We start from the raw sequence: 14,494 nt of genomic DNA, 5'->3' as shown, positions 1-14,494 counted from the left end.
TTGGATACCTGACTTTTTTAAGAAGTTATCAAACTCATTATTTACATATTCTTTGCCATTATCTGTTCTTAATATCTTAATCTTTCTATTTAACTGATTTTCAACAAGATTTTTGAACTCTTTAAATTTTTCTAAGGAATCAGACTTTGATTTTAAAAAATAAACATAAACTTTCCTAGAACAGTCATCAATAAATGTAATAAAATATCTGGCACCTCCCAGAGATAGCTTTTCCATGGGTCCACATATATCGGAGTGAACTAAACCGAGGATTTCAGAAGCTCTCGTGCCCTCATGCTTAAACGACTGTCTCGTCTGCTTTCCTTCAATACAAGTAGTGCAAAGTACATTATTTGTATTTATGGACTGTGGTAAATCGGTACCAGTAGTAAATTCTTTAATTTTTGCAAGGTCAGTAAAGTTTAGGTGACCTAATCTTTGATGCCATAAATAAGTAGAAGTAAAAAGTGCATATGCTGCATCATTCACCACATACATATTATTTATGCATTTAGCTGTCAAAATTAATTTCTGATTTTGATAGACGCTGCATTCATTTTCTGTAAATTTTAACTGACACCCATTCCGAGTCATTTGACTGACTGACAGCAAGTTGGTTGCTAGTCCTGGCACGTATAAAACATCTCTAACCTGAATGACTTGAGTGTTGTTGCCGGATCCTGGTATTTGTAGATTTAAATTGCCACATCCTTTCACTTGTAAGCTTTTACTGTCTGCCATTTTTATCGTTGCTACTGTTGCTGTCTTGCGATCATATAACCAATCTTCTCGGTTGGTCATATGCACACTCGCACCGGAGTCGATGACCCAGCAATTGTCAACGCTAACTGAAAAAGCAGAAAAAGCAGCTACAAATCCAGAATTGCTATTATTACTTTTAGATTTACTCTCTTTCTTCTTACTAGAAGTACAATTTGTGCTCTTGTGACCATATTCGTTACAGGTGTAGCACCTGGGTCCCTTTCCGTGACCCTTGTTCCGGCTAAACTTGTGTACATTCCTTTTATTATAATTAGTATAAAATGCAGCTGAGTCAGAGGACTTTACATCTTGTAAAATTTTAGTTTTTACAAAATCTGCACTAATAGACACACCCGAACTCTCTATTGCCATGATCATAGGTTTGTAGGTGTCCGGCAAACCTGCCAGAAGCAAAGTGCCTAACCACTCATCATCTACAGCAAAACCTATATTTCTGAGTTTGTGTGCAGTGGACATCACCTTGTTCACGTATTCCTCAACATTTGAGCAACTATCTAGGCTTGTTGTAATTAAATCTTTCAAAAGTCCTACCTTACGTGACAGGCCGGAGTCGTCGAATGCGCGCTGTAAGTTTAGCCATACCTCGCGTGCTGTCCGTGCTTCTTGAACGTGTATATAATTTACCGGGTCAATAAGCAATATGATTTTTGACTTTGCCTTGACATCTTTTTGAGCATCTTTAGCGCCCGGATCAATACATTCCCACAAATCCTCGTGCTCGAGATATGATTTCACGGCGAATTTCCATGTATTGTAGTTGTCTCGACCAGTGAGCTTCTCAATAAAGGCAAGTGGATTGATTGACGCCATGATGTCCTGAAAAGTAAAGGCCCTACGCGTTCGTCCGAAATCTGTCTTAATCCGCCAAAATAAACTGTATTTATTTGATTTTAATTTATTACGCGCAGTGGCCGTCCGGGGCCCATAACCTAAAGGAACTATTTTGGCGAAATTCAAAATATTATATTATTTAAATAAAATAACACTTATGACAGACAGCAATTTATTCGGACGCGGCCAACAAGAGAGAGAATGACAGTTGCCACAGAACATATTTTATACAATGACATTGTCACAGAGTAGGTACTATGCGTTCACACTTCATCAGTTTTCAATGGTTTTACTAAGTATTTTACACTTTTTCGCATGTTATCTTACGTAAATAAAATTAACTTACCGGTGGTAAGTCACACCATCTCTTTTCTGCGTTGTTAACGTATTATTTCGGCACTTTTTGATCGCGCATTTAGGCGTCTTGACAGCTTTGCAGTCAACATGCGACTAATGAAGAAAGTGTGCTTACACCGAGTATAAGCACACTTACTTGGTCCCTTGTTATGCGCGCCAGTGCGATGTCCTTGCTTAGAAAGTCATTGATGATGACTAATATTGCCCTTTTCCTCTCCAACTAAGCGTAAAGCTTGTGCTAGGAGTGGGTACGATAATAGTGCAACGGGTGGTGTTTGAACCGGTGACTTTCGGATTTCATTCCGCTCCGTTAACCGTTGAGATATCGAGGCTTCGCGTGCTTACGCTACGCTTTTTATTTACATACTATGCGATAAAGGTCCTTAAACCTGAGCTTGCAACTCCTTCAGAGTTTGCAGAGAAAAACGAAGGGAAATGCAACGTTTCACGTTTACCTCCTCACGGTACATACGCTCTTTGTCACGAGATACGTAAGTCCTTTTATTTGTTCTTTTTGCACTAAACTCGGCAAGGAAAGGAAAGGAACGGGCAAGAGCACACGAGGGCCCTTGAGCGTTACATACACAGTCTTTTTGTTAATTCTTTTGCATGCATTACATCCTTCTGCTTGAGAGAGAAAAGAAATATCTTTCTTATTTCATGCCATAAAGACGGTGTAGGGGGATTCTATTATCATTTTTAATGACTCTGCCACAGAATATTTCTTAATAGATTCTTCTAGGTACAGCATCACTTCGCAAAGACGTTTAAACAGAGTGACGCATCACGCAATCAAATGCAATTCTGCTGGCACAGCGCTGCGGCCTAAAATTCAATTAACGCCTCTTTCTACGACGTAGATCTCTCTCTCTCTCTCTCTTTCTATACCCCTCTTTCCCCATTCTCTCTCATAAATAAAGTTAAACAGCACTAAAACTCGATTACTACCTGCGAACTGCGAAATTGATTTCCTGTCGCTCGGTGTATTTTAAAAGAGCCCCCCACTGGTTTTTTTAACCCCCGACTCAAAAAGAGGGGTGTTATAAGTTTGACGTGTGTATCTGTGTATCTGTCTGTGACATCGTAGCTCCTAAACTAATGAACCGATTTTAATTTAGTTTTTTTTTGTTTGAAAGGTGGCTTGATCGAGAGTGTTCTTAGCTATAATCCAAGAAAATCGGTTCAGCCGTTTGAAAGTTATCAGCTCTTTTCTAGTTACTGTATGTAACCTTCACTTGTCGGGGGTGTTATAAATTTTTAATTTACACTTGTTAAAACCTTAGCACAGACGAAGTCACGGACATCGGCTATAGTATCATGATAATGTAACGCGTTTAGTAGACGCGAGGTTTAAAGGCAAAGGTTCTTTGTGAACGCGCTCGCTATAAGAAAGACAGGGTAGCGGCGGCGAGTGGTCTGAAGCACCCTTGAAATTATACAGGTGAATGGGGTAGGGGTGGGCCGGTTGTGTCGATAGTTTAGATTACTAGTTTTTTTATCCAAGTTTTTTTTATTCACTTTAGGCCACTGACTATAATTTTAAGTGAATATTTAGGTACTTATTTAAGTTTACTTGTAAGATTCGGTCTCAACGACAAAGACAACGCTCTTTTATCCCGCAAGTTACAATAAGATTACTATCATCATCATCATGATCACTAACCCTTCGCCAGCTCACTACTGAGCGCAGGTCTCCTCTCAGAATGAAAAGGGTTTAAGCCATAGTCCGTAGTAGGTATTGGCAGACAGATTATTACTTATGCAGTGTCAAATTACAAGCAATAATCCTTTGAAGACCAACTTAATCTCAGCTAAGATAATTTGAATTGCTCAAAGGCTATTATTTAGCGCCGTACAAGTGAACCGTCGTTTTATTGGTCACGTTTTGAATATTATAATTTTAGTTGTAATAAAATAGCGCAATAAAGTTCAATCGATACGTCTTTGGATTCGATTTTAAGACGAAAATCGTTTAACAAACTTTCGTTTAACTTAGGTCAGTGTGCATGATAGACGGTCAAGTTACGTTATGATTACCGTTAAATTTTGGCGCTCAATAAAAGCATAATATGTTGGTTGTTGGATGAAATTTGGTGATAGTTTGTCGGAGATGGACATAGGCTACTAGTTACCTCGGAAAATGAAAGAGTTCCCATGGGGTTTAAAAAACCTAAATTCAAGCAGATGACGTTGTGGGCATCAGCTAGTACCTTAATTGTAATGTAAGGTAAAAGATTCTACTAACGCTAAACTGTATTATTTTATTTATTGGATATTGCAAAGTGTGCAATACAATTAATAAACGAACGAGCAAGTTAACGTTAACGAGCGAACACAAGGAATGCAGGTGCAGAGATAAACCCGACCAGGTTTATGATACATGGTCATTTCATCACTGTTATTTTAAATGTATATTTGTTTTTAAAAAATAAAAATAGATAAATAAAATAAAATATCCACAAAAATACCTTTATTAACACCCGACCCAAAAATATGGGTGTTATTAGTTTGACGAGTGTATCTGTGTATGGCATCGTAGCTCCTAAACGAATGAACCGATTTTAATTTAATTTTTTTTTTGGAAGGTGGCTTGATCAAGAGTGTTCTTAGCTATAATCGAAAAAAATCGATTCAGCCGTTTGAAAGTTATCAGCTCTTTTCTAGTTTTCTTATATAGGTTTTTGAGTCGGGGGTTTTTAAATTTCTTAGTTAAATAGTTATCAATTGAAATTAAGTAAATAAATAAGTTTAGTATGATCATAAATTTTATCGATGTCGATTGCTGTACAATTTTACACATCACTAAGTTCTCGTACTAAGGGCAGACTTGGTCTCGCTGAAAAAAGAATAAGGTTACGAGGTCGCGACGGTTTTCGGTAAACGTCCGCGGGATTTGCATTTTTTTATAACTACCCCGTTTAGGTGCTTTTTTGTATCGTTGGACATAAGTAGGGTCACCACTTACATTGGGGTCGAGTGGACCAGTCCCACTGCACATTAACGTTACGTTATCTTGCGGTTAAAGTTAAACTTTGATCACCAATATACATATATTTAGTAATAAGTATATAATGACGACACGGCATTTCAATACAAAATTAAAAAAAAAAATATTATGTCAAAGTTTTCATGTCCCTAACGTGCCCTAACTCAATGAGATCGTTGGCCATCTTTAGATAGGCCGAGGCCAACGATCTCAGTGAGTTAGTTTTGTATGGAATTTTTTATAATTTTATTTCGTCATTTTACTTCAGCATTGTATTTATCAGATCAAAGTAGCATTGGTACGTGTCGTCTTTATATACTAAGTAATTACCAAACACCCTGTATAAAGCAAAGGTGGTTGCCCAAGTCAGTACAATCATGTATCTACAGTAAAATTTTTAGTTAGTGGTTGGTGGTGTTGGTAAATTTTGGTGGTTTGGTTAAATTACATTACATGTAAATGCTCCTGATCAGTACGCACCTTAACCTAGACTTGTATTGTTACTGGAATAAAATGAGCACTATTATTTTATAGATAATTATGTCTAAGCAAGTAATTATGTGTTCCCTTTGTTTAGTTACAATTGGCTGTGGCGTATCTTGCTTAACAGAGCTCTCTCCGTCACTTACTCCATACAATCGTAGTTCCCATTTCATTTGAATATTAAGCAACCAAAGTCCGTGAAATTTTGCAGACATAGTCTAGAAACTAATATCTGTGTCTGTGGTGTTTTAGATTTTTCTAAAAATATATAGTTTTAAAATTACAGGGGCTCAAAGATTTGTATTTTTCTTTAAAAAAAGGCCCAACTTTGTGCTCGTTTTTCTAGACAACGAAGCAATTTAATGAAATTTGGAAAAACCACAGACCTAGAAAATTTAATGAATATTATGTAGTAAAAAAATTATCGTTATATATTTTATATTGTTATAATTATGTGGGAACTACGAAAACCAGAAATTACACCCAGAAATCTTGAAAATTTCGTGCTGTCTCGATTTGTGCAAGCGGGGTGGTGAGGTGCGGGGGACGACCAACCCCCGACGGTGACGGGGGGCGGAAACTGACAATCTAAACTGGTCTAAACACACGGGCCACATTGAAACTGCACCAGACTCTAAACTTGTGGATAGGTCTACTATCTAGACCTAAATACACTGGTACATTTCAACTTGCGTTAGACGTATACGTTACCTACTCAGACGTATGCCTGTAGGTAATAATATGTCTCATGTTCACTGGCAATAGCGCATGCATCAAACCCTGCAACTCTCTTGCAACCTCTTCCTCACGCAACACGCACAGCTTAAATATTATAATTTTTGACAATGTATAGTATAATGCCATATCACAGGTCACTCTCTGATTTATTGCTAACAATTTACTTCCAAATGCAAAGAAATCTAAGTGTGTTCACACTGCCCAATACCAGGACCTTAAATGACATAAATTCATTCAAATAATCATATGTTGAAAATAAAGGAGAACCCTGTGTTTTTCGGGATAACGTTAGATGCAAAGCTTCTATGGAACACCCATATATCAACACTGGATGGTAAACTCAGCTCTGCTGCTTACGCTGTTATTCGACGGATACTGACGTGGAAACTGCAAAAATTGTATATATTGCCTATTTTCACTGTACTATGTCTTACGGAATCTTGCTATGAGATAAAGCGGTAGATATTGAGAAAAAATTGTATTGCAAAAAAGGACAGGACGTGCAATTTATAATTTAAAACCGCGCGCTGCCATACAAGAAAACATAAGGAAATAGGTACCTATTCTTATAGTAGCTTCTAAATATATTTACAACTGGCTGATGCCCGCGGCTTCGCCCGCGTGGACTTAGGTTTTTAAAAATCCTGTGGGGTCCTTTCATTTCCCAGAACAAAAGTTGCCTCTCCATAATAACCCGTCCCCGGAATGCAACTTGTTTCTGTACCACGTAAAAACATTTAATCGAATGATCCTTTTCAAATCCCGAGGGATCACCAGGATTTAGGAATGCAATTTCTTACAGCATCAGGGTTGAGGTCAACGACAAAGTATTTACTTGGTATAGATACCTTCAATATCAATTAATAATCGACATTAGCTTTAGTAGTCAGGTCTCCTGCAACATCAGGATTGAGGAGTTGGAACCAAAATTTTTTATTGAACAATGTCGCAAAAAACTACCCAAAATTACGCAGTTAGGTTACCTGCCAAATTTCATGGTTTTGAGTCAACGGGAAGTACCCTAGAGGTTTTCTTGACACACACGACAGACAGACAGATAGACAACAAAGTGATCCTATAAGAGTTTAGTTTTTCGTTTTAAGGTACGAAATCCTAGAAAACGTAGGAACGGCATTCCGAACCAGTGGTAAATTTTTCTGACCATTCAAAAACACTTTGAAGTTTACCTAAAAGTTTACAGGAATAAAAATTAATCATTGTATTCCATTCCATTTCATTCTATTCCATTCTGTTCAAAGATAAATAGAAAATAAAAATATTTGTCACCGAAACAATAATTTACGATACATCAACCAATATCAATTTTACTGATGACAATCTGACTATTACCAAAGTGAATGACTACTATAATATCTATTATATACGACTAATATAATATGTATTATAAATTGTGTGCCGTTTGCATTCTCACTAGGTTCTCATTAAGTTTGTTTTATTTGGTTAAACTTTCTGGCATTTATATTGTTATGACGTTTAATTGGCAAACAGTCTGTTTATTGGCTGAAACTCAAAAAATCAGCCAATCACAACAAAGAAAATATTGTAATAATGATTGATGCAGCTTTCTGTAATTGAAAACAAAATATTTGACATTAACTTGAATGTGACAGTGTTTTCCGAATAGGGTTGCCAGAGGCCCCGTATTTTACTGGTTACCCCGAATGTCAGGATAGAGAAACCGGTAATTATGAAAATAAAATACGGGGCAAATAAAACTAAATATTTTTAGGGTTCCGTAACTCAAAAGCAAAAAGAACTCTTATAGGATCACTTCGTTGTCTATCAGTCTGTCTGTCTTTCCGTCTGTCCGTCTGTCCATCTGTCCTTCTATCCGTCTGTCATGTGTTCATGAACAAATATTAGTATTTTCAATTTTCAAAGTAAGATAACATATATCAAGTGGGTTATCATATGAAAGGGCTTTACCTGTTCATTCTAAAACAGATTTTTATTTATTTTTATGCATAATTTTTTTAATGCATAACAGTTTTTGATTTCTCGTGTAAAATGTCGAAAAAATACCCGAATCGGAACCCTCGGTGCGTGAGTCTGACTCGCACTTGGCTGGCGAAACCGAACACTGACGTTATGTCCAGTAGAAAGAATATTTTCCTTTTGCGGCAATGCGTAGCCGAAACCCACTCGATATTGATCATGGTCGTAGCCAAGGCGGCGGGACTTGGTTTGAGGATGTTAGCCTTTTTTTATACAAGTTAGCCCGTGACTTTAATCTTTTCTAGTGGTAAGTGATGATGCAGTCTAATTTCTTGGCCGTTAGGGCCATACTAACCATATAACTAGCCATGACCGAAGCCTCCCACCAGACCAGAAATTTCGAAATGGCGACTGCGCCTGGGAAGCCGTCAAAAACCTAAGCCTAAAATAATACTTACACTATTTCTTGCATTTGCTTACCAATTTTTTTTTGGAAATATATCAAACATTTCGCGCTCACTTCACTCGCGCTTTGAATTTGTATTACTTGGTGTAAGCCCCGCAATTTCGTTTGCATGAATTTAGAGTTTTAAAAATTCCGTGGGGGATTTTCCGGGCTAAAAAGTTTATGTCTGGGATGCAAGTTACCTCTGAATAGTAAGTACCAAAATTTTGGTAAAGAAGATGGGCCGTGAAAGGGTAACAAATAGATAGGCAAATAGATATACTGTCGTATTTGTAATATTAGTATGGATAGGGAGCTTTAAAAATAAAATCTTGCTATGGCTAAACTCGTTTCCCTTTCACTTTAATTCTTTCTGTATTGAACCAAAAACACTTACGCTCACTGCGCTCGCGCTTTTTTATTGTTGTATTTTATCTCACTGTCAAATTGAAAGGCGAAATTCCACTAACCAGGTAATTAGCCCATAAAGTTGAGCGAATGTTTTTTTCCTCATGACAGGATTCAGTTCCGGCCCTGATAAAACCTCTCCCGAAATCGATTCCTGGCTACGGCCATAGTATTGATACTGTGAAGGTGGAATTACAAGTTAAATGTAAATTTAAGTTAAAATGCAAAGATTGTATGCATGAAATGTATAACATTTTGCTTTACAAAACTAGAGTTTTTAAAAGCTATTTAAATAAATAAATCTTTTATTTAAAATCACATTGCAAACACAGTTCACCAATCAAGACACGGCAACATACAGAGAAAAAATACAAAACTTACAAATAAACTGAAATATCTAAATAGGCTTTCCATGCATTTCAGAGAGAACCACCGTCTATTTCTTCAAATACTTCAAATTTTTAAATTTCTTCAAATCTAAACCCCGTATTTTTGATGGTGGTAGCCTGTAAATCAAAAAGAGGCAGGTGGCAACCCTACTTGCCACATGACATTACAGAATGAAAAATTGTTTTCATTACTCGGTATGCCTACTGCCATAGTTTGACAGAAAGTGTGACGGTAGTTGTGACCTCTGATTGGCCGACTCTCTTTCACTATTTGCTAAAATTGATGATTGCAACAACAATTTTTTCTTTTTTGTAATCAAAAACAGAACACGGACGTCATACAGGTTGACTAATTGCAATCATTTCGGACCGGCTAACATTGTTCCGCTAGTGGCTCAAACTCACTGTCGCAGCAAGAACATGGTAAATTCAGCCAATCACAGCAATTAGAATTGGTTATCACAAATGCACCGATCTAGGAACCGAGAATGCACGAACCAGGGCAGATAGAGATGAGAACAATAATATCATACGTAGGAAATCGACGGGGGATCGTTGACAATGATCCTCTTAATTAATGTCTTTCTATTATTGGGTCTTTGTGAAATACCTAAACAGTTGTATTTGTCGGTACTCGGTTGGCAGGCGGCGGTACATTGTGACTAATTCTGTAGTACATCTGTACACTAAACTAAACTGACAGGTCCAAATATCCAATGCTATCCTTTTCCGCATGGAGCATAGTGAAAGGGATAGCGATAAATATTTTTAGGCTGATCATTTCTGTTTATTTAAATAAGAGATACTAGATAAGAGTAGAGAGACAACGAAATTAGTCACATTGAGTTACTATGAATTCATAAAAGGTAAAGGTGGTGACTGACTGACTGATCTATCAACGCACAGGTTAAACTACTAGACGGATCGGGCTGAAATTTAGCATGCAGATAGCTATTATGACGCAGGCATCCGCTAAGAAAGGAATTTTAAAGTTCAACCACTAAGGAGGCAAAATAGAGGTTTGAAATCTGTGTAGGCCACGCGGACGAAGTCACGGGCATAAGCTAGTCACACTAATATTATAAAGGCGAAAGTTTGTATGAATGTTTATTACTCTTTCACGTAAAAACTACTGAACGGATTTGGCTGAAATTTAGAGTAGAGGCAGACTATACCATCGATTAACACATAGACTACCTTTTATCTCGGAAAATCAAAGAGTTCCCACGGGATTTTTCAAAAAACCTAAATCCACGCGGACGAAGTCGTGGCCATTGTCTAGTTAAAAATAGCTGAGAATAAAAGCTGTCTCGGTGGTCACTCACAATAATATTATGAGTGACCGAACCAGCTTTTTATATTTCTGTGTTTCATTTCATAAATCTATAATTTGTTTCATAATGTATCATGGACAACGTTCATTCCGTCACCGACCTCGCATCTCCTAAACAAGGTATTGTGCTCTAATCAGGTCTAATAAAATTTATAGTCACTGCTACAATGCACCTACCTATGTCCCGTATTTGTGTCAATTGATATTGACATACGATGTAAGTGATAGGGGATGAATTAAAAAACGATTTGGGGTCCACCGGGGATGCTTTTTAGCTGATTAATCCTACGTCATCAATCATTTATTGTCAATTTAGTTGAGTGTTTAATAAGTTAGGTAATATTGATAATTGACTGCCCTGTCCTTCAATATACATATATATAAATAAACTAGACGATGCCCGCAGCTTCGCCTGCGTGGACTGGTCAAATCCCCTGCAGCATCAGGATTGAGGAGTTGGAATCTAATTTTTTTATGGAACAATGTCCCAAAGTTCCTCTACCGATTTAAAAAAAAATACGCAAATCGATTCAGATCAAACGCAAATCGGATCGGTATCTCGGAGACATCAGCGCATAGGTAGAAAAACACAACTCCTCCATTTTTTAAAGTCGGTTAAAAAGTAGCCTATGTTACTCCTTGGTTAATCCTCTACTTGTCTGTGAAAGTCCCGTCAAAATAGGTTTAGCCATTCCGAAGATAGCCCGTTCAAACAGACACGACACTTCAATTTTATTTATTAGTATAGATAGTAGATAGGCAAGAGTGAATAGCAATCTTCGAAGCGAGCTCCAACATAGACCTCATCATTGCTTTCTTTAAAACATGATTGTTGTCAAGCGCAACCCTTGCATTCTATAATACTTCTAACTTTTGCAATGAGAAGGGTTTGGCTTTAGACTCACCTTTTGAGAACATTGTGGACAACTCTCTCACGATGTTTTCCTTCGACGCTAAATCAGTTAACTATTCATATCTCATAGTTTAAAACGCTAAAACTCTGGAAAGTAGAGAAACTCTAAAAGGAGAGAACGAGTAAGTACCTGAAAGTGTTAGAGATCGCTAATATAATTAACGATTAGGCCGCCTTTTGTGTCCTCCTCCTTCCTGTCTGTGTTTTTTTTTTGTTCTGATACGGAAATTATTTTTGTGGTGGAACCAATAAAGTGTATGATAAATCACACTTCACACTAATATTATAAAGGCGAAAGTTTGTGTGTGTGTGTATGTTTGTTACTCCTTCACGCTACTCGACGGATTTAGCTGAAATTTGGAATGGAGATAGATAATATCCTGGATTAGCACATAGGCTACTTTTTATCCCGGAAAATCGAAGAGTTCCCACGGGATTTCGAAAAACCTAAATCCACGCGGGCGATGTCGCGGGCATCTGCTAATAATAAATAAATAAATAAAAGTTAGAGGCGCGTGTGTAGTATATTATGCATATCCGCTACTTGCAATAAGAAAGTTCTATAGTCATCATATATAATATTTTCTTGAGAACGACCCATTTTGTTTATTGCTCGTCGGTCTTTGAAGTGTCACCGCCTCCCAGTTATTTAGATTTACGGCCATCTTCTCGGAAGATGATCAGAGAGACGTTACGGAGAAAGTTACGGAAATAATATGACTAACTATGGAGGCAAGGCCAGTTAAGTTGCCTCACGCAAAATGGCTGAAAAAAAATATGCGAATTCTAAACTTGATCGCACATTTACAACCAAAGGATTTGAATTTTGATATTACAATGAATAACAATTTACTACTCTAAGAACGGTTACGCACTGCATCCAATCCGAATCCGTAAAAACCAAACTTATATGATCTATACTAATATTATAAATGCGTAAGTGTGTTTGTTTGTTCGTCCTTCCCTCACAACTAAGCAACCAATCTTCTTGATTTTTGGCATAGCGATAGTCGACGTCACTGTCAGACATCAAATGTTCTTACATTTGACGCTAGGTAGCCTATTTTTCTTGGATTCACGTCGCCCATAACCTAATATTTCACATAATTATCGTCGATTCAGGATCAAAGTTCACTCTGGTCTCGGGTTACAATAAACAGTTGACGACTAAAAATCAAAACCTCCTTAGTGTTTGGAAGTCAGTTGAAAGTATTTTAATGGTCATAAATCATTTTAAGCACACAATCTGCTTGCTAATGCGCATTGTTAGACAGGGACATCGAATAGCTCTTTGTTACTCTGTTGCTGAAGAGTCGTATGGGAAGTACCTACCAACATGCATTCAAATAAAATTGATGGCCAGACGCGTGGTTCACATGGAAGATTTGAGAGTTCCGTGGAACTATGGGTTTTGTGAGTTGAGGGACCTGTGCACGACGAACCGCGCTCCGATGCAAGACCGGTGACATAGCTACAGGAGCGAGCAGAAAGGCGCTCTCGACCAATCAGGAGCGAGCATTCTAAGATTGAAAATTATGTGCACGACGGAGCCGCGTTCCGCTGCAAGACTGGCGAAGTAACTACATGAGCGAGCAGAAAAGCGCTCTCGACCAATCAGGAGCGAGCATTCTAGGGTGAAAATTAGTTTTAATTCATGTTTTTATCTTATAAGAATTTGGCAAATTAATAAAGAATACATTGATTTAAAGTATAAGTATAGGTAGATAACTAAGAAAACTATGTAAAACCAATAATAAATAGAATCTAGGTCTAGTATTTGCGGAAATATAACTCGATATAGTTATTAAGGAAAAATGTAAATAACTTAGAAAGTATTGAATAATTGTAAATGTTTTTTGATAATACGAATAAAGATTAGCGCGATCCCTAATCTGGGAAAAAACAGTACACCTAGGTTTTAGGCAAAAGGCTAAAACCTAGGACTACTTAAGGTTGTACAATTTCTTTAATCCATTACCCATAGATTAAATAGAAAACAGGAAAATAATATGTGGTAAATGATTCATTTGATCAAGATCTAACCTTTTAAAACCAAAGACTGCAAATATAAGAAGTAAAGACCTAGGAAATCTAGATTCAAACACTAGAATTAATTTATGAAATTATTTAGTAAAGTAACATATGTAGAACATTTATTATAGGTAGTCTAGATAAATCTAGACGTCTAGCATACCAAATTGTACTTGTAACATGCATACTTTCGCTGCAACGGCGTCTCGCGAAATGAATGCGGGGACCTGGTGCGGGTGATATTTATAGCCTCGGTGGTGCGGGGCAGGGTCATATAAATATGCAAATTCCGAAAACCCGCCGTTATTCGGAAAATAGACGTCGCAGAGTAAGCATGCATGATTCTAGGTATTGTAAATAAACTAGACTAAGTATTAGTTAAGGGATCAACATAATATGTAAATAGAAAATGGGAAAAATAAAGGCTTAACCACAGAGGGGGTGAGGCAGCGAATATTCTAGATAATTGGGCAAAAATATATATAAACGCGGGGGTGTCTCGACTGGACATTGCACTACGCACGCACCCTACACCGTAAAGAAAACTGAAGACTTTTTTTGAGAAAAAGCTCCAACAGTTTTCGCCCGCGCGCTCTGTCTGCGCGGAGGAGAAGCCCGAACCCCGGAGATGCCCGATCTCACCAGCCGGTGATCGATTGGGTGGCGTGACGACCGCTCCCACGCGCCGCTAGAGCCGCGCGAGGATGGACAGCCGTCCATCCACCTCCAAAGGCCCTTCTCAGGGCCGCCACCATCAACGACATGCTCGCGATCCGAGACCACGCGCCGCACCCGCGAGTGCGCTTGACGTTGCAGCCCCGACCGGCTCCGTCACGCGCGA

General features: G+C 37.9%; 1 long non-coding RNA gene across 1 annotated transcript; it reads left to right on the top strand.

Annotated features, from left to right (window-relative positions):
- Nucleotides 1–2,191: 2,191 nt before the first annotated feature.
- Nucleotides 2,192–7,997, top strand: LOC123870707. Its single transcript, XR_006797128.1, has 3 exons — nucleotides 2,192–2,280; nucleotides 3,876–3,877; nucleotides 7,986–7,997. It is a non-coding gene; the product is annotated as an uncharacterized LOC123870707 (long non-coding RNA).
- Nucleotides 7,998–14,494: the final 6,497 nt, after the last annotated feature.

This window comes from Maniola jurtina, chromosome 13, assembly GCF_905333055.1.
Source record: "Maniola jurtina chromosome 13, ilManJurt1.1, whole genome shotgun sequence".
Classification (NCBI taxonomy): domain Eukaryota; kingdom Metazoa; phylum Arthropoda; class Insecta; order Lepidoptera; family Nymphalidae; genus Maniola; species Maniola jurtina.
The sequence above is the reverse complement of the archived record's forward strand: the minus strand, read 5'-3'. Positions and strand labels throughout refer to the sequence as shown.